General features: G+C 36.1%; 1 long non-coding RNA gene across 1 annotated transcript in view; it reads right to left on the reverse strand.

Moving 5' to 3' along the window:
• Positions 1-530: 530 nt before the first annotated feature.
• LOC128647783 (uncharacterized) overlaps positions 531-18338 on the reverse strand; it is a 178088-nt gene continuing 160280 nt past the window's right edge. Inside the window, exons 2-3 of the long non-coding RNA XR_008400414.1 lie at positions 812-892; positions 531-586 (exon numbers count right to left, since the gene is read on the reverse strand). This is a non-coding gene — a long non-coding RNA (uncharacterized LOC128647783). The remainder of the gene's footprint in view (positions 587-811; positions 893-18338) is intronic.

Below are 18338 nucleotides of genomic sequence, written 5' to 3' on the forward strand. Positions count from 1 at the left end.
CCCAAAAATGAGGATGATGAGTAACATAAACCGTCTCAAGGAAAATTAATAAGCAGGGCTAATAAGCAAAGTCAATGTCTGCAAGTATCATCTGCTGTTGTTAATGTTAATATGTCAAAATAAATAATGCACTCTATAGGATCTCCTCTGAACCCTTATGTTGAAATATGTATAGATTGATCCCAGGTTGATGGTATCAGTCTGTTCACACTGCATATGAATGTCAACGCCTCTTGTCAGCGTATTAGCTTAGATAACAGATAACTATGACAACGTCCAAAGTAGATGTTAAGCCCAGTACTTGTGGTTCCGTTATGAGGCACTTTCAATCATGTGCATACATCACAACCAGCTAAGTCAGCTTCAGCGATAGAATAACTCTGTGATTCTCACACCGCAGGCTTATCCAGGAAATCCTCAATAGGGTTCAGGCATGTGAATCGTGAATGTGTCCCAGTGAGAGCTCAGCAGATGAATACTTATGGAGAGCGAACGGCATCAACAAACAACTCCTCTGTTTGTTTCGGGACTCCGCCCTTTCTCAAGGAGTGAACTTAGGTTCCAAGGTTTTGAGAAAATAGATCTCCTGCAAAAAGATAATATCCCCTTTATGCTTATTAAACCTGTTTAAATCTATAGATCTCTTTGGTGGGGAGTTCAGTCCTTTGACATTTTGGGATATGATTGTTATATCTGGAGCGATCATGTTGTGTAACGGAGTTGTGATCTTGTAGATCTGAAGGGATATATGGAGGGGGTTTGCGCAGAGAGCTAGGTCCATTGTGTAGTGCATTTAGGGTTGCAGGCTTACCAGCATGTTCCATCCCATAGGCAAAAAGAGGTAGTTACAGAGAGAGGTAGCTGAGCGGTGGTAGAATAGGATTGCTTTTATCTGCGAGCAAACAGGGGAAAAACAAGTAAATAGAACTATCAAACCAAAATACAACAATATTGTAATCTAACAACAAACATAACTGGGTACAATACTTAAAACAGTATTTGAATCTTAAAGGGGGTAACATAGTGACCTTGAAGTGTCACTAAAATTGGTAGTTTGCATTTGGTTGAGGTTGTTAAGTTTCGCACCGGGTAAGGTGGTGACAGGCCAAAAAGTGATCATGCTGGGCACGATTGGGGGTATTGGGGGTGGCATAAAAGGGGAGATATAAGGGTATGGAGCTACATGTTTAGGACTTAACAAACATTCTCATTTGGGTGAGAACTTTAAAGAGTAGACTAAAAGTTCAGCAGGATAAGATCTTAAATATACAAGTATACTTCACCAAAGTGAGTCTCAAGGGCATATTTATCAACTTGCATGAAGAAAGAAGCAAAGTCTGCTTTAGTTGGTATATTACAAATGTCTACTCTAGTCAGAGGGGTTAAAGGCGTTGTGTCTTCAGTAGTAGTTTCTGAAGTTTGTGAGCTTTCAGGATCTGTTGCAGATAATTATAAGACTTTAAAGAAATTGCTCACTCTTGTGCTTGTTGTTTGCGGTCCTTTGCTGGACTATTCTAATACAATTTAAAAAACTACCAATTAAAAAATCTAAATTACAAATTTAAAAAAAACTAACACTACGAAAAAATGTAAAAAAACTAATAAACATGAATAAACACGAAATTATCAAAAATAAAAACAATTACACCTAATCTTATAGCCCTATAAAAATAAAAAAGCCCCCCCAAAATAAAAACACCCCCTAACCTACAATAAACTACCAGTAGTCCTTAAAATACACCCCCGCAATGGATGAAAATGTCGCTGCCTATATTTAAATAGTGTTGGCGATGTGGATGGGCGGCAGATTAGGGGTTAATAACTTTTTAATATTCGTGATGTGGGTGGACAGCAGATTAGGGGTTAATAGGTTTCATATAGTGTTTGCGATGCGGGAGGGTGGTAGTTTAGGGGTTAATAGGTAGTTTATGAGTGTTAGTGTACTTTATAACATTTTATTTATGAGTTTTCTGAAACATTTTTGTTTTGCAAAATCCCTAACTATTGGTCTCAGATGGCAGTATGGATCGTGTAGGTATAGGCTGTAACACAAGCTTTTTAGCCTGAACGCACAACCTGTAATACAGGCACTATGAAAATAATTTTTTTGAGTGCGGAATGGACGTCACGTTACAGGCTAAAATGCTTGCAGTATAGCTATATCGCCGCAACTCGTAATATGCGTTCCTGGCCATTCCAGCGTAATGGCTAATTTTTCAGCGTTAAAAGTCGTACCGGAAAACTCGTAATCTAGCCGTGTGAAAAAAAAAGTTTTTAAATAAAAACATGTAGTAAAAAATTGTATTGTTTAAATCACATTAAAAATAGTAAAAAATCCTTCTGTAAAAATTGTATTTTATGGAAAAATGTAAATTTGTAGTGAAATTGCATAGGGGAAAAAACAAATTCAGACACAAAGTACTATAACTACACTACACTGCACATGCACAAACTGCTGTGATATTTCTAATTGTAATTCATAATTCATATTGTTTTCGGTATTGTAAAAGGAGAGGCACTCCCTGGGACTAGCTGTAAGTTCTCCACCAGGTCTGGCATATTCTCTATGCATTTTCCCCCTGCCGATCTTGTTCTTTCCCCCAAACTAAAAGATGGCAAGTTTGTGTCAAAATATTCAAAACACTTATTACCCTAATAGAAAAACACATGCATAAGAAAACAGAGGCAAATGTAAAATACTATACACTGAAAGCGTAGTAATTTGTTTTGGCTGCAGTTTAAAATATATAATTCTGCTCCCTACTAACTTCTCTCTTCCTACAGCAGTTTCTTTTTCCAGCAAGGTCCATTACTCTCCATGAGAGTGATCTTAAAATTTGAATTCTCTGAAGATGTGGTTTTTCATCTGGTAAAGTTTTGATTATTATGGTCCTTAAAAGGGATATACCAGCCAAAATAGGAATCCACATGGATGCATTATAGTTTTGTATAGAAGCATTTTTGTAATATACATGTATTAGTAAAAATGCTTTTAAAAAAAGATATACCGGTAGCTGTTTAAAAAGTGCATTTAAGTATGCACCATGCACCAGCATTTTTAAATACATCACTTGCTCAAAGAGCTCAAGGTGCTTGTACCATTTGGTATTGACTCAATTTCTTATTTACTGACATGATACAAGCCCCACTGGTGATCTGAGCAGCTGCAGTATTTAAAATTCTAGTGCATTGAGAATATCTAGCTACACTTCACATACACGTGCAGAGAAAAATATTAACACTAAAACAGTGATAGCATGTATATTACAAATATATTTCTATTCAAAGATGTAATTCATCTATGTGCATTTAAATATTGTCCGGAATGTCCCTTTAAGGCCAGATAAAGCTCTCTGCTCAGATGAGATTATCTAAAGTCATCCTCCACCAATGCGAGATCCCTCATGTGATTCTAAAATGGTGTAAGTTAGTGCCTAAGCAAGGCTGCAGGTGGTATAATCTGATAGCAGGTAATTGAGCACTCGCCTACAAAAACCTCTGCTGAGACATCTGGATTGGAACACATCTATCAGAGAGGAAATAGGCACAGTGCCCAAGGAGTATCTAAAGTCAACATCTTTCAGTAGATGAGGTCAAAACCAGGAGAGCAGTCCAAATACAATGCCAGATCAGATGAAGAAAACAGAGAGACAGTCAGACAGTAAAATATAGAGGCCAGGGGTCAATACCAGAGAGACAACAGATCAGGTGTCAAATTCAGAGGGGTCAAACAATGAAACACAATTGAAGTAGACAGCCAGGAGTTGAAGTACCAGAGGAAAGAATATAAAACAAGACAGGAATAAGTAATATAGGTGAAGAAGGTCATTGGAGAACTGTTGGAACTAGGGAGATTAGTGACTTGACACTGAGATTATCTAAAGATGAGATTATCTAAAGTCATCCTCCACCAATGCGAGATTCCTCATGTGATTCTAAAATGGTGTAAATTAGTGCCTAAGCAAGGCTGCAGGTGGTATAATCTGATAGCAGATAATTACCAGAGGAAAGAATATAAAACAAGACAGGAATAAGTAAGATAGGTGAAGAAGGTCATTGGAGAACTGTTGGAACTAGGGAGATTAGTGACTTGACACTGGAATAACCAATCACTCTCTGAAGGGGTTTGAGGGTATTTATAGGAGTTGGCTGTACATCACTGTGATGTAATAGCGTAACCAATGATTGGTGGTTCAGTTGTGCCTGAGCTAACCTGCCATAGGAGATTATACAATTTTGTGTGGATTTGTGCGCACCTGCTTAGGGTAGTGTGGTCTCAACATCATCTAGATGGTGCATCCTATGCCAGTGAAGAAAATAGTGCGCCTGAACCCTGAATCAGAGATAGTGCTCCTCAAAGTGCCGAATTTAGTGCACCTGGGGTCTGAATTTGAGCTTGGTGAGATTTGACTATACCAAGGGATGTTGAGGTTAGCTCGTCCGAGGTCTGTTCTGAGGTTAGTACGTATGGTCTTAGATAAAAGGCCATGGCAAGTATACACCTTACCCAGCAACCCCATATTAAGCTCAATTGAAAAATAGTAAGAGTCTTATAATCTCCCTCAAAACACATACTAAAACAAGTTATTGCATTGAAAGAATTTATTAATGAGCATCAAAAAAAGCAAATAAATCATCCAATAGATGAAAAATAACATAAAGATACCAATATACACAAAATAAGTTTGAATCAGCAAACCCTGTTACATATTACCACAACCGGTTGACAAGCTGAAAATAAAACACACACTTTACAATCGTATAGGGTGTTCAAAGATAATTAGAGGCCTATTTATCAAGCCGTCAACTGCAAATACACTGGAATTCTGCAGCGTAATTGTGGAGAGCTTGATTTGCCTTAGTTATCAAAGCCTACAGACCGGCAAAAGTAGAAATTTGTGACATAACATACGATCCACCGGTCTCAGTCCGACGCAGATCGATGCTTACGTCACTACAGATGTTCCAAATGCAAATTCTGCACTATCTGACTACTTTTGCTAGTTAACAAAAATCTACCAAGTACGCTCGCCACTATTCCGGCCCAGCGTACCTGCTTTTCAATCCGCCACCCTGGAGGCAGCAGATGCCATAGGAATCAATGGGAGTCTGAAAGCAGCAAAAGCTCATGTTCGCTGCTGCCTGATATCCCATTGATTCCTATGGGAGAATAAGTTATGTTTACACCTAACAACCTAACATAAGCCCTGAGTCTAAACACCCCTAATCTGCCGCCCCCTACACCGCCGCCACCTAAATTATAATTATTAACCCCTAATCTGCCGCACCGATACTGCCGCCACCTACATTCTACTTATGAACCCCTAATTTGCCGCCCCGACCCCGCCGCCACCTACATTATACTTATTAACCCCTATTCTGCCGTCCCGACACAGCTGCCACCTAAATAAAAGTTATTAACCCCTATCCCGCCACTCCCGGACCCCACCACAACTAAATAAATGTATTAACCTCTAAACCCCTGGCCTCCCACATCACTAGCACTTACTAAACCTATTAACCCCTAAACCGCCAGCCCCCCACATCGCCATAAACTAAATTAAACTATTAACCCCTAAACCTAACAACCCTCTAACTTTATATGAAATATTAACTCATCCCTTTCTTATAATAAATTTAAACTTACCTTTAGATTTAAATTAAACTATATTAAACTAATAATTAATCTACCCTAACTATTATACTAAAACTACATTCAACTATATTAAACTATTAATTAACCTACCATAAACTGTTATACTAAAATTACATTAAACTATATTAAACAAATAATTAACCTACCCTAACTGTTATACTACTCTTCACAGTTGCCACCAAATTTCTATGTATACAAATTGTTTTAATTTTATATGCATGATATTGTATTTTTATATGTTTTTTAATCATTTCTATGTCATTGAGTGTATATTCACACTTTATTATATACACCTATTATCTATTAAGGGATAGCTTTTGCTAAAGATTATTACATTCATGTTTGTCATATCCTCTAGATGGCCGTATAAAGACTGTCTGCATATAAAATGCTGAAAAGTAGGATGTGTCCAGAATGTTGTATTGTGATTGGTTAACCATACCTTTAAGTAAAGGTCCAGGTGTACTATCCAGTATGCATGATTAAGGGACTGCGTTCCCGAAATGTTGCATAACTTTCTGTCCATGTGTTTTCAATAAAGGACATTTTATACATTTAAGGTGCTGAGGATATATATTTATTGTGGATCATTGCTCTGAAAAGGGCATTTGTATGGGCATTGCCCTTAAAAGGTCATTTAGCTCTATTGCAGCCCAAACCCCAATCTAAAACTAAAACCCACCCAATAAACCCTTAAAAAATCCTAACACTAACCCCTGAAGATTCACTTACAGTTTTGAAGATCCAACATCCATCCTCCAAGAAGCCGGCAGAAGTCTTTATCCAAGCGGCCAAAGTCTTCCTCCAAGCCTGCAGAAGTCTTCATCCAGACAGCATCTTCTATCTTCATCCATCCGGCACGGAGTGGCTCCATCTTCAAGACATCCAATGCGGAGCATCCTCTTCATTCGACGTCTTCTTCCCGAATGAAGGTTCCTTTAAATGACATCATCCAAGATGGCTTCCCTTAGACTTTGATTGGCCAATCGGATTTAAGGTTGAATAAATCCTATTGGCTGTTGCAATCAGCCAATAGGATTGAACTTTCATCCTATTGGCTGATCCAATCAGCCAATAGGTTAGAGCTCGCATTCTATTGGCTGATTAGATCAGCCAATAGGATGAAAGCTCAATCCTATTGGCTGATTGCAACAGCCAATAGGATTTATTCAACCTTAATTCCAATTGGCTGATAGAATTCTATCAGCCAATCGGAATCTAAGGGAATCCATCTTGGATGATGTCAATTAAAGGAACCTTCATTCGGGAAGAAGACATCGAACAAAGAGGATGTTCCGCATCGGATGTCTTGAAGATGGAGCCACTCCGCAACGGATGGATGAAGATAGAAGATGCCATCTGGGTGAAGACTTCTGCGGGCTTGGAGGAAGACTTCGGCCGCTTGGATGAAGACTTCTGCCGACTTCTTGGAGGATGGATGTCGGATCTTCAAAACTGTAAGTGAATCTTCAGGGGTTAGTGTTAGGATTTTTTAAGGGTTTATTGGATGGGTTTTAGTTTTAGAGTAGGGTTTGGGCTGCAATAGATCTAAATGCCCTTTTAAGGGCAATGCCCATACAAATGCCCTTTTCAGGGCAATGGGGAGCTTAGGTTTTTTTAGATTAGGTTTTTATTTGGGGGGTTGGTTGTGTGAGTGGTGGGTTTTACTGTTGGGGGAGTGTTTTTTTTATTTACAGGTAAAAGAGCTGATTTCTTTGGGGCAATGCCCAGCAAAAGGCCCTTTTAAGGGCTATTTGTAGTCTATTGTAGTTTAGGGTTTTTTTATTTTGGGGGGGCTTTTTTATTTTCATAGGGCCCTAGATTAGGTGTAATTAGTTTAAATCTTTGATAATTTCTTTTTTATTTTTTGGTAACTTAGTGTTTATTTTTTGTGTAACTTAGTGTTTGTTATTTTTTGTAACTTAGTTGTTAGTTTTTTGTAATTTAGTAATTTTTTAGTTTAGATTTACAGTTATTTTAGAAATTGTTTGAGTAGGGTTAGGTGTTTAAATATATAATATAGTTAATTTAATTTGTAGTTTAATGTAATTTTAGTATAAAAGTTAGGGTAGATTAATTATTAATTTAATATAGTTTAATGTAATTTAGTCTAATAGTTACAGTAGATTAATTATTAGTTTAATATAGTTTAATGTAATCTTAGTATAACAGTTTGGGTAGGTTAATTATCAGTTTAATATAGTTTAATGTAATTTTAGTATAACAGGGTAGGTTAATTATTAGTTTAATATAGTTTAATGTAATTTTAGTATAACAGCTAGTGTAGATTAATTATTAGTTTAATATACTTTAATGTAATTTTAGTATAACAGTTAGGGTAGATTAATTATTAGTTTAATATAGTTTAATGTAATTTAGTCTAATAGTTAGGTTAGGTTAATTATTAAGATACTATATCTCACAGCGCTTATAAGTGTTCCTACTGGCTCCTGGGTGCAAAAGGGTACCTAGCCAACCCTTAAACGTGGATCTAAAATAAAGGAAAAGGACCTAGGAGCGCCAAATAAAGGCAGAGGAAATTAAATAAATTCTATAAATTATGCCACCGTCTGTTAGTATAGAGTTCTATGTATCATAAAGGATAACAAGTAAATGGGTGGATAAATAACGCTATTATATATACAAAAGGCTGATACCAATATCCCTATTGATATCTATACAAATATAAATTATGTATAAAAATACAAATGTGAAACTATTTGTATATAAATATAAATGTAAAACAATTTATTACAATAACAACTTAATAGTTAAAATCATGGATCCATGTTACAGTACATATAGATTATATAAAACACAATAATAAAAAGATATAAAACAGATATGTATAAAATGCAGATTGAAATAAATGTAGCTGGAATTGGGTACAATAATGTGCAAATTTGCATAAGAAATACTCCAAATATAAGGTGTCTAACTGTGATGACAAAAAAATGAAAAAGAAGGGGGGCCCCTCAAAAAACAAACGAGTGGAAGTGATCCAAAAAATGTGTAAAATTGTCCATACAAAAGTGTGAGAAAAAATGAAAATGAAAAAATGAAAAAATGGAAAAAATGAATGTGAATACGTGTCCGTGAAAAAAAGGGTCAATATGAAACAAAGTCAGTGATATAAAGTTCCAAAATGAAAATGTGTGTGTGTGGATGAATCTTCCTTGAGTCTCCTCAGATGAAGGTTCCAAATAATATGGATATGGTGGGTAGAGGGATGTCCGGTAAAACCTGGAGTGTGATCCCTATATCCAACCTATAAAAGAAATACACAATAGTGCAATATTGCTGACAAATAACATATATTAAAGGATAAAAGCTCACCAATTCTGCCAACGCGTTTCGGCCCAAAACTGGGCCTTTTTCAAGACTATAGGTGGTGTGTGATGGTGGCTCTATTTAAGAATATTACTGACCAATCACTAATGTCAGTGTTTTGGCGCTTGTTTTTGGCGCCAAATATCAACCCGGAAGGAGATGTGGATGTAAAATATTGAATAAGCCTACTAACGTTGCTAAATATGGTATTGTACAATGGATACCTAAAGGAATTATGTTTCGATCTCCATTGTTTGCGGTTAGTGATAATGAGATTGCTTTTAGCGTTTCTACTATTCGATGTCACCGGAAGTGCCTAGAATGTACCTAGCTTAGGTTCTCTATCCGGTTCCGCTCTGTGTTTTAGTTCCGGTAGGTCTATGATCACTTCCGGTGTAGGTATTTGGCGGTATGGGTCACATGGCCTTATTTGGCGGGTATTTTTTGTGAAATGGCCAATTACAAGAATTGTGCCATTATTTCGCAAGAAGTATATGATGAAATATCGGAAAGGATCTGAAAGTTTTAGTATATAATACTACTCAATGGCACATGGGAATACAAAATCAAATAAAAAAATCAAATAGTTGTCCATAAAATCAAAAATGACTATGGTAAAAAGACGCTGGTACATGTTTATGAGAAAATAAACTTAAAGATTCTCATGATTTGAAACACAAGGTAAAAAACAATAAAAAATGATTCAAAAATACAAAAAATACAACTAATAATAAAAAATGATAATAAAAAATGTGTGAAACATCGGCATAAATATTATTTTGGATACTCATAACGCTCAAGTTAACGTTTAAAAGGGGTTGTAAAATATATAAGATGTATAAAATTCATAAAATTCCTTAAAATATATAATAGAGCAATGCAATATGTTAAGAGACTGTTCCATAAATGTGGAAAATAAGAAGTGTATTCCTAAAAGTCCCTCACATGGTGTAAATAAATTAAAATACAATTATTTTGGGGACTGGCTAAAAGGATTAGATTGCATAGAGACATTGTGGGAAAGAGTCGAGATTCTGGATTTATGTAAGTGGAGATAGAGTCAGAACTATTGCACCTACGGGATGTCTATCCGTATTTAATAAATTCCTTGGGAGAATCAGAGATAACTGTACATCTAGCTAGTATGAAAATATATGCTATGTGGTTATGTGTTCCCCCAAATAAACTATTTCTCAGAATTCTTCATTTTAGGCTTAATAGGTGTGACAGATCTTCCCTGTTGTTTAAACCCCTAGGGTATAGGCAGTCCATATTAAAAATCCATCTGGACTCTGATATTAATAGTCCTTTTTCTGAATCTCCACCCCTCCAGTTGGGTGTGACTAATTGGATGCCGATATAGCTAAAATCTTTTTGTTTGGCCTGATGTTTAGTTAAAAAATGTCTATATAGTGCTGTTTCGGTGTTTTTGTGTTTGATCTTTAATAAGTGCTCCCTGATCCGGTCTTTCAGGGTTCTGGATGTTTGTCCTATATATTGGAAACCGCAACTGCACCATATCATATAGATTACTCCTTTACTGCTACATTTTATAAAGTCCTTGATTTTGTATTTGACCTTCGTATTAAACGAGGTGAATTCTTTTGTTTTCACTCCCCTCTGACAGGCCTTACAGCTAACACATGGGTAAAAGCCTTTAACTTCTCTACCATACACATCTCTTGTGTTGGTCATCGTGTTTCTGGGTATGCTTGGAGAGAGTCTGTTTTTCAGGTTGTTTGTCTTTCTGTATATAAATATTGGGCGGGGTGTTAATTTATCCCCAATAATATCATCATTTCTTAGTAGCGGCCAGTGTTTCTCTACAATCTTCTCCACAATATGCCTGTTTTCGCTGTATTCCATAATAAAAGGGATGTTTAATTGGTCTCCATCTAGACTATTGTAGACTTTTTTTGGTTTGTATGATAGGAGATCCTTCCTATTTCTCTAACAGAAAAAAGAGTATTAGAACCTTTTTGTATTGATAAGGATTTCTGGTTATTCTTATAGTGTTTTGTAATATTATCTGTTATATGTATCAGTAAATCATGTTAAACACTATAGGAGCAGTGCGTAAGCATAGGGTTACAATTTAATACTGTTTATGACTACAACTGCTGTTGAGGCAGATTAGTCATTAGAAAAAAGAATGCTTCTATGCACTGTTATAACTTTTATTTCAATATTGTAATTGAATTACTGTGCCTTGAACAACTTGAGAAGTATTGTACGTTAAAATTTAACTTTTATTGATCATTTATTTAAAAAGACAGCTTAAGTGGATGATAATACTGCCCTAGAAATTTAAAAACACTCTCACTGTGCTACGTGAAAAAACAGCATATTGTGATTGTGCTGCAAAAGTAGAACTAGTAATACTTAGAGCAGTAGATTGTAACTGAGATTATTCTCAAGAGCTGGTGTGGAGACCTATAGTCTCTTAATCCTGATTTCTTACAATAGTATTTGTATTGTTTTTCTCATATATATGATTTAGACTCTATATATTGTAAAAAATATATTTACTTGTATTGTTGCACTTTGGACTTAGCAATCTAAAACTGCTAATATATGTAGGTGCTTTAAGTGTAAGTACTGACTAGGGTGGCAGCCGGCACTAGATCTTGTTCCTTAAAGTTATTTATTGTGTCGCCTAACAGTAACAAGTAGGTACTCGAACAGTTATCTGAAGATGAGACGTTTTATTTAAAGGCTGTCTCCTTTGTAAAGTGTCATAAGTTATGATATAGCTTCTTTCAGTCTTATAACATTATATTTATGGGATACTGCCTGGGGAGTGATCTTAGCCTTACAGGGTATACTATATATTTTCTACAAAGAACCAGTGTATGTGAACACCTCTTGCTGTACAATGCTACCGATTAAGTTGCTTCTGTATAATAAAAAAGTGAGATTCCTTATATTGCGATCCTATACAGATTTTATTCTTATTGTCTGAAGCACTGTGTAGCTTAGTATGTTATGCTTTTAATTAAACAGCTGGTTCTTAGAAGCGTTTGTAGTTAGCCATTTAATTCAGCCAGAGAAAGGCTGACACCTGAGGCTATAAACAATTTCCACTGCATGAACCCTCGTACCAACTGTTCGCTAAATATCAAGTACCTAGTCTGAATTGTATTAACTTATGTTTCTTGTATATGCTATGTTTTACAAGGAAAAAACGTGCCTGCTAAGTAACAACACCACCCTATAATTAGCCGTAATAAGCGTTAGCACCTTACGTTCAACAACTAGTACTACGTTTTCTAATTATAAGTTTTTTAACATGATGTTATTTTTAAATATTTAACAACTAGTGAGGCCAGTTAAAAATAGAGGAGACCCCTGACGCGGCGTTTCACTAACGCTTCCTCAGAGGGGTTACGCGGGCCGACTAACATCCGGTATTTTATAGCCGGTGTTTTGCCGAATACAGAGTCCTGATTGGGTCACAACTTACGTTACGCATAGGCTAAGGATCATGTCAATCATCCCAAATGAAATGGGAAATTGATCGTGTGCAAGCCCAAATGGAAACAAGATTAAAGTACTTGTATCAAGATTGTCACTAATAAAAGTAACGGATACTACGTCAATATTTTAACCATGTGTGAATTATGTGAGTTATTATACTGTTAGAAAAAGTTACCGAATTTACTTATATCTAATCGAATGAGAATACAGCAGGTTTATCCTAATGCAGAAATGCACTTGATGGACATGCTTTATAAATGATGAATCATATTATACTATAGATTATATGTTAGTACATCTGAATGAACCTACAAAAATCAAAATTGAATGAAAAAAGAAATTATAATAATCATTAAAAGATCACTAAATAAAAAATGAGCTATAAAATGCATTACTTTTATGTTTCCTTCTTGTACCATATATACCAGTACATAACATATTGCTGTGATGATGGACTGCACAGTCATTTAAACTTGGACGCTGCTGACAATTGAAAAATAGTGCCATTAATCTATTGTATGTTGATTGAGTACAATAAGTGTAAAGTTTATATCATATTGTACAAAGTTATGAATACCATGAATTGTGAGAGTGATAAGTGAAAAAACTGTGTAAATAAATATAAAACTTTTTTGGTGCACAAACGCTTATTATAATTTTTTTATGTGCTAGTGTGATCTTCTTCTTCAAACTGCTGTGTTACTGTGATTAATTGGGTTTAGATTCAAAAAAGAAGGAATAAGTGATGTGAATAATATTGGAAATATTGGTTCCCCAAGTGAGAATATTCGGTTGGAAACTATCTAGTGCTATTATTTTAAACACCCAATGTTAAATATTATTTAGTTACCTTTTAGTGTATGGTAATGTGAACATAAATTACTAGTGACACCCTGAAAGTGAAAATTGCTTGAAGTTGCTAACTGAATAGATGATTCTGGGTTACCCAAAATATGCTGTATATAAAGAATATATTTTAATAACTCTAAAGTGAAAAAACTTTTTTTGTAATGATTCTTTTGAGACACATTTTGTTTCCGTCTACTTAGGAAGTATAGTTATGAGATGTGAAGTGCTGAAATTCATTTATAGATACACATAATAATTGTTGTGATCGTTGAGTCCATTTGGTTTAACACTATTTAATAGGTGTATCCATTTGCACTCCATTTTCAATAGTGTTTGTTCTAAATTGCCCCCTCTAATACCAAGGGTGGCTTTTTGTAACACTGCAAATTTGAGTAAGGAGTCGTTGCTGTTGTGTTTATGGAAAAAGTGTTTTGCCACACTAGTTATTTGTCTGTTTTTTTCCAGGTCTTTGCGAGCATTTTTGATGTTTCTGCTGTGTTCCATTATTCTAGTTCTGGCCTGGCGTGTCGTCATTCCTACATAGAATAATTTGCATGGACACTGGAGGACATACACGACTCCTACTGTAGTGCAAGAAAAATGAGCAGATAGTACATGTCTGTTTGTATATTTGTCAGTTATTTCCGTGATTTTCCACACTTTAGGACATGTACTACATGTTCCACAAGGGAACATACCTTTTGATTGACATGTTCTCTTTGGCGTATGAATATAGTGGCTTGAAACAAGAGTATCTTTTAGGTTTTTAGGTCTTTTGTAACCTATGGATACTCTGTCCCCAATCTGGCTTGACAGTAAAGGATCATTTTGTAATATATGCCAATTGTTGTTCAAGATGTTAGTTATTTGTTTAATTTGTGGATTATATGCTGTTATTAATCTGGGTTTGTTGTCCTGCTTTTTTTGCTTTGGTTGTAATAGTGCTTGGCGATTTATTTGCATGGCTTGTGTTTTTGCTCGTTTAATAGACCGTTTGCTATAGCCTCGATCTTGGAGTCTGTTTGATAGTGTTTTGGCTTCATGCTTAAATGTGCCAAGGTCTGAACAGTTTCTACGTAACCTGGTAAATTCACCTTTCGGAATAGCTTTAAGGGTACATGGAGCATGGGCGCTTGTATGATGTAGTAGGGTGTTGGTGGCTGTTTCCTTTCTATATATGGTTGTGCTTACTTTCCCTACAGGATCTACTGATATTTGTAAGTCTAAGAAGTTTACCTTCTGCTGGCTATATTCATATGTGAGTTTTATGTTCAATTTGTTGTTATTCAGAAGATTCATGAACTCAATCAATTCCAGTTCTGGCCCTTCCCAGATGAACAGGATGTCATCGATGTAGCGCATCCAGCAGGGAATGTGCTGCATATATTTGTCATTGTCACTGGTGAAAACTGTCAAATTCTCCCACCACCCTAAAAACAGATTAGCATATGTGGGCGCACATGCTGTACCCATGGCGGTACCTTGAGTTTGCAAATAAAACCGGTCTTTGAATGTGAAATAATTATGATTAAGTACAAAGTGTAAGAGATCTCTGATAAACTGGTTGTGGTCATGATTATCTGTGGCATTTGTGCCAAGGAAATGGGAGATGGCTTGTTCTCCTAAGTGATGTTTTATATTCGTATACAGTGACTCCACGTCCGCTGTCACGATAAAAGAATTAGGTGTTAGTATCATGTTGTTTAGTTTTTGAAGCACTTCCATTGTATCCTTTACATATGAGGGTAAGGTGTATAGATATTCTCTGAGTCTCTGATCAATGTATTGGCTAGGCTTTTCAGTGAGGCTTCCATTGCCTGACACAATAGGGCGACCTGGAGGTTTGTGAATGTCTTTGTGTATTTTGGGAATTAGGTAAAATGTTGCAGTGGTTGGATGTAATTGAGATAGAAATTGTTTTTCTGTGACATTAATGGTTTTATCCTTATAAGCTTTTTCTATGATTTTATTATATTTCTCACTGTACATGTACGTTGGATTACCTAACAACTTCTTATAACATTGCTCATTATTTAGTTGTTTGGTGGCTTCTTCAAGATACATGTCTTTCTCCCATAAGACTATGTTGCCACCCTTGTCAGATGGCTTAATGATGGTATCATGCCATGTATTGATCTCTTTCAGTGCTAGTTGTTCTTTTTTTGTCAAGTTGGAGTAGGTTTTTTGTACTGGTAGTTTTTCAATTTCTGCACATACTATTTCATGAAATACTTGAATTTGAGGTGATAAATTATTAGGAGGAATATATTTAGATTTGTTTCTGATTTGTTGCCTCCAGTCAGTATCAGGAGGTGTATTACCTGTATTCTCTTCCAATAGGTCTTGTAGATCCTGTAAAGCTAATTGGTCAGAGGTTGTCCAATCCTCACCCAGTTCTTTTTTGGCATATAATTTTTTTAACAGCAATTTCCTGGTGTACAAATTAACATCTTTTACTATTTCAAATTTATTTAATTTGTTAGTGGGACAAAAACTGAGACCCTTAGATAGTACTGAGATGTGGTTTGTGTCTAGAGCATGACTGGTCAGATTTACAACTTTTAAGTTCCCATTCTGATCTTTGAGAAGGGACTTGGCTGTCTCCTTCTTGTTTCCCTTTGGGGAGTGGTCTGGGGTTTGCGTTTGTTCGGCCTCGATTCTTGTGGTACCTTGTTGCCAGGTGTTATGTTTAGCCTGCCTGTAGTTATCCCTAAAAAAGAGGGGGTGCCCGCAGATGTTGAAGGAGTTATTTGCTCATTATGTATTAAGGCTTGTGTTTGTGATGTTGTATAGGTTCTTGGCTGTATATTTATGTCACCACTAATGCTTTCTATAGAGGTGTCTGACTCCGAAATTTCAATATCACTTTCATTTTGTTGTAATGTTTGTTGATATTGTCTGGTATTGCGAGAACGAGTGTTGTGCCTCTTTTGCCACTTATAGACTTTCTTGTTTAAGTAGTCATGTTGGTCTCTCTGATATTTCTGTTTTTTTGTTTGTATCAACTCTGTTTCTAGTTTATCTAGCTCTGATTGATATTGTTTATAGAGGTTGGTAAATTTCTCCAAATTTTCAAAGCCTTTTAAGTTATCATTGTGAGTTTGTATTTCCAATTCCAGAGAGGCTACTTCGTCTTGATCTGCTTCTATTAATATCTGCATTAAAGTTAGTGAGCATGTAGTTAGGGCCTTTTCCCATCTTTCTATATGATCAGGTTTTTTAAGCTCATACCCTGGGAACATTTTAATTCGCAACCCTCTAGGGATCATTTTGTCTTGTTGGTATTTTTGAAAAAAGTGTAAGTTCCACCATCTCTTTGTATGCTTAAATAAGGTTTTATGTGATTGGCATAATAGGTCATTAATCTGATCCTCTGCTACATTTAAGGATGACTCTGTAGGTGTGTTAAAAATAGAGTTCAAATCTTGTAGCCTTTTTTGTTGTCTTGCTAATTGATCATTATGTAAACTCATTTTTATGGGTCACAGTAATATTTCTCTGTCTCACTTCTTCTATGTCGTCTTCGAGGGCTCCTTCTTCGTATCCCCGTTCCAGGAATTTATTTTTCAAGATGAGAACTTGCTCTTCCCATTTCTTGGGGTCTGAGCAATTTTTCTTTAGTCTCAACATTTGTCCTTTCGGTATGTTGGACTTCCATCTCTTAAGGTGACAGCTGTCTTTGTGAATGTAGTTGTTACAGTCTACTTCTTTGAAGAATGTAGACGTTTCCAATTTGCTGTTCTTAATCTCAATCTTTAGGTCTAAGTATGTGATCTCATGTTTACTGTATTCATGGGTAAACCTAAGATTATGCATATTGGTATTCATTATTTGGATGGTGTACTCTAGATCATCTATTGAGCCTTTCCAAATCATAATGATGTCATCAATGTATCTGTTATAGAGGACCAGGTCCGCGCTCGCTGGGCATGAGTCCCAGAAGATGCGTTCCCAGTGACCCATGTACAAATTCGCGTAACTGGGCACGAACCTGGTCCCCATAGCTGTCCCACATACTTGTCTATAATAGATTCCTCTATTGTTGAAATAATTGTGGGTTAAGATGTATTGTATCCCATCAATGATGAAATCTTTCTGTAATTCTGGTAGCTTCGGATCTTTATCGAGAAAAAAGTTGACTGCCTCTATACCACCTTTGTGCGGTATACAGGTGTACAGGGAGGTAACATCACATGTTACTAGTGTGTAGTTTTCTTCCCACTCTATGCCTTCCAGAATGTTAATTATTTGGGTGGAGTCTCTCACATATGAAGGTAGCTGTACCACATATTTCTGTAATTGTCTATCCACGTACTCGGATAAATTACTGGACAGACCGCCAATGCCCGATATAATTGGTCGGCCTGGCGGTTTCGTAAGTGATTTGTGGACTTTAGGGAGATAGTAAAACACCGGTGTAATAGGGTGTTTGATGTTCATATATCTGAATTCTTTGTCGTTCAATATTCCAATCTCCCTTGCCCCGTTCAAAATTTCGTCCAATTCTTTCTTGAAATCATCTATGGGATTCCCTTTAAGTATTTCGTATGTTTGTCTGTCTGACAAAATTCTGTCGCACTCTTGGTCATAATCCACCTTGTTGAGGATAACAATTCCCCCACCTTTATCCGCAGGTTTAATGACGAGGTCATGGTTATTTTCGAGGGTTTTGATGGTGTTGAATTGTTCCTTCGAGAGGTTGTGCTTGTGTTTGTTCAATCTGCTTTGTTTCAGGTCTCTGATCTCATTACATACTACCGTGTCAAAGGTCTCGATAGCGTTACCTTTGCTGGTAACCGGAAAAAAGGAAGATTTTGGTTTTAGGTCTGTATGCCGGTAGATCCCTTCGTTCATCGTTGTATTGTTTTGATACGATCTGTTTTGCACGGATATTCATAGTCCTTTTTCTGAATCTCCACCCCTCCAGTTGGGTGTGACTAATTGGATGCCGATATAGCTGAAATCTTTTTGTTTGGCCTGATGTTTAGTTAAAAAATGTCTATATAGTGCTGTTTCGGTGTTTTTG

Source organism: Bombina bombina, chromosome 2 (assembly GCF_027579735.1).
Source record: "Bombina bombina isolate aBomBom1 chromosome 2, aBomBom1.pri, whole genome shotgun sequence".
In the NCBI taxonomy this organism is placed as follows: domain Eukaryota; kingdom Metazoa; phylum Chordata; class Amphibia; order Anura; family Bombinatoridae; genus Bombina; species Bombina bombina.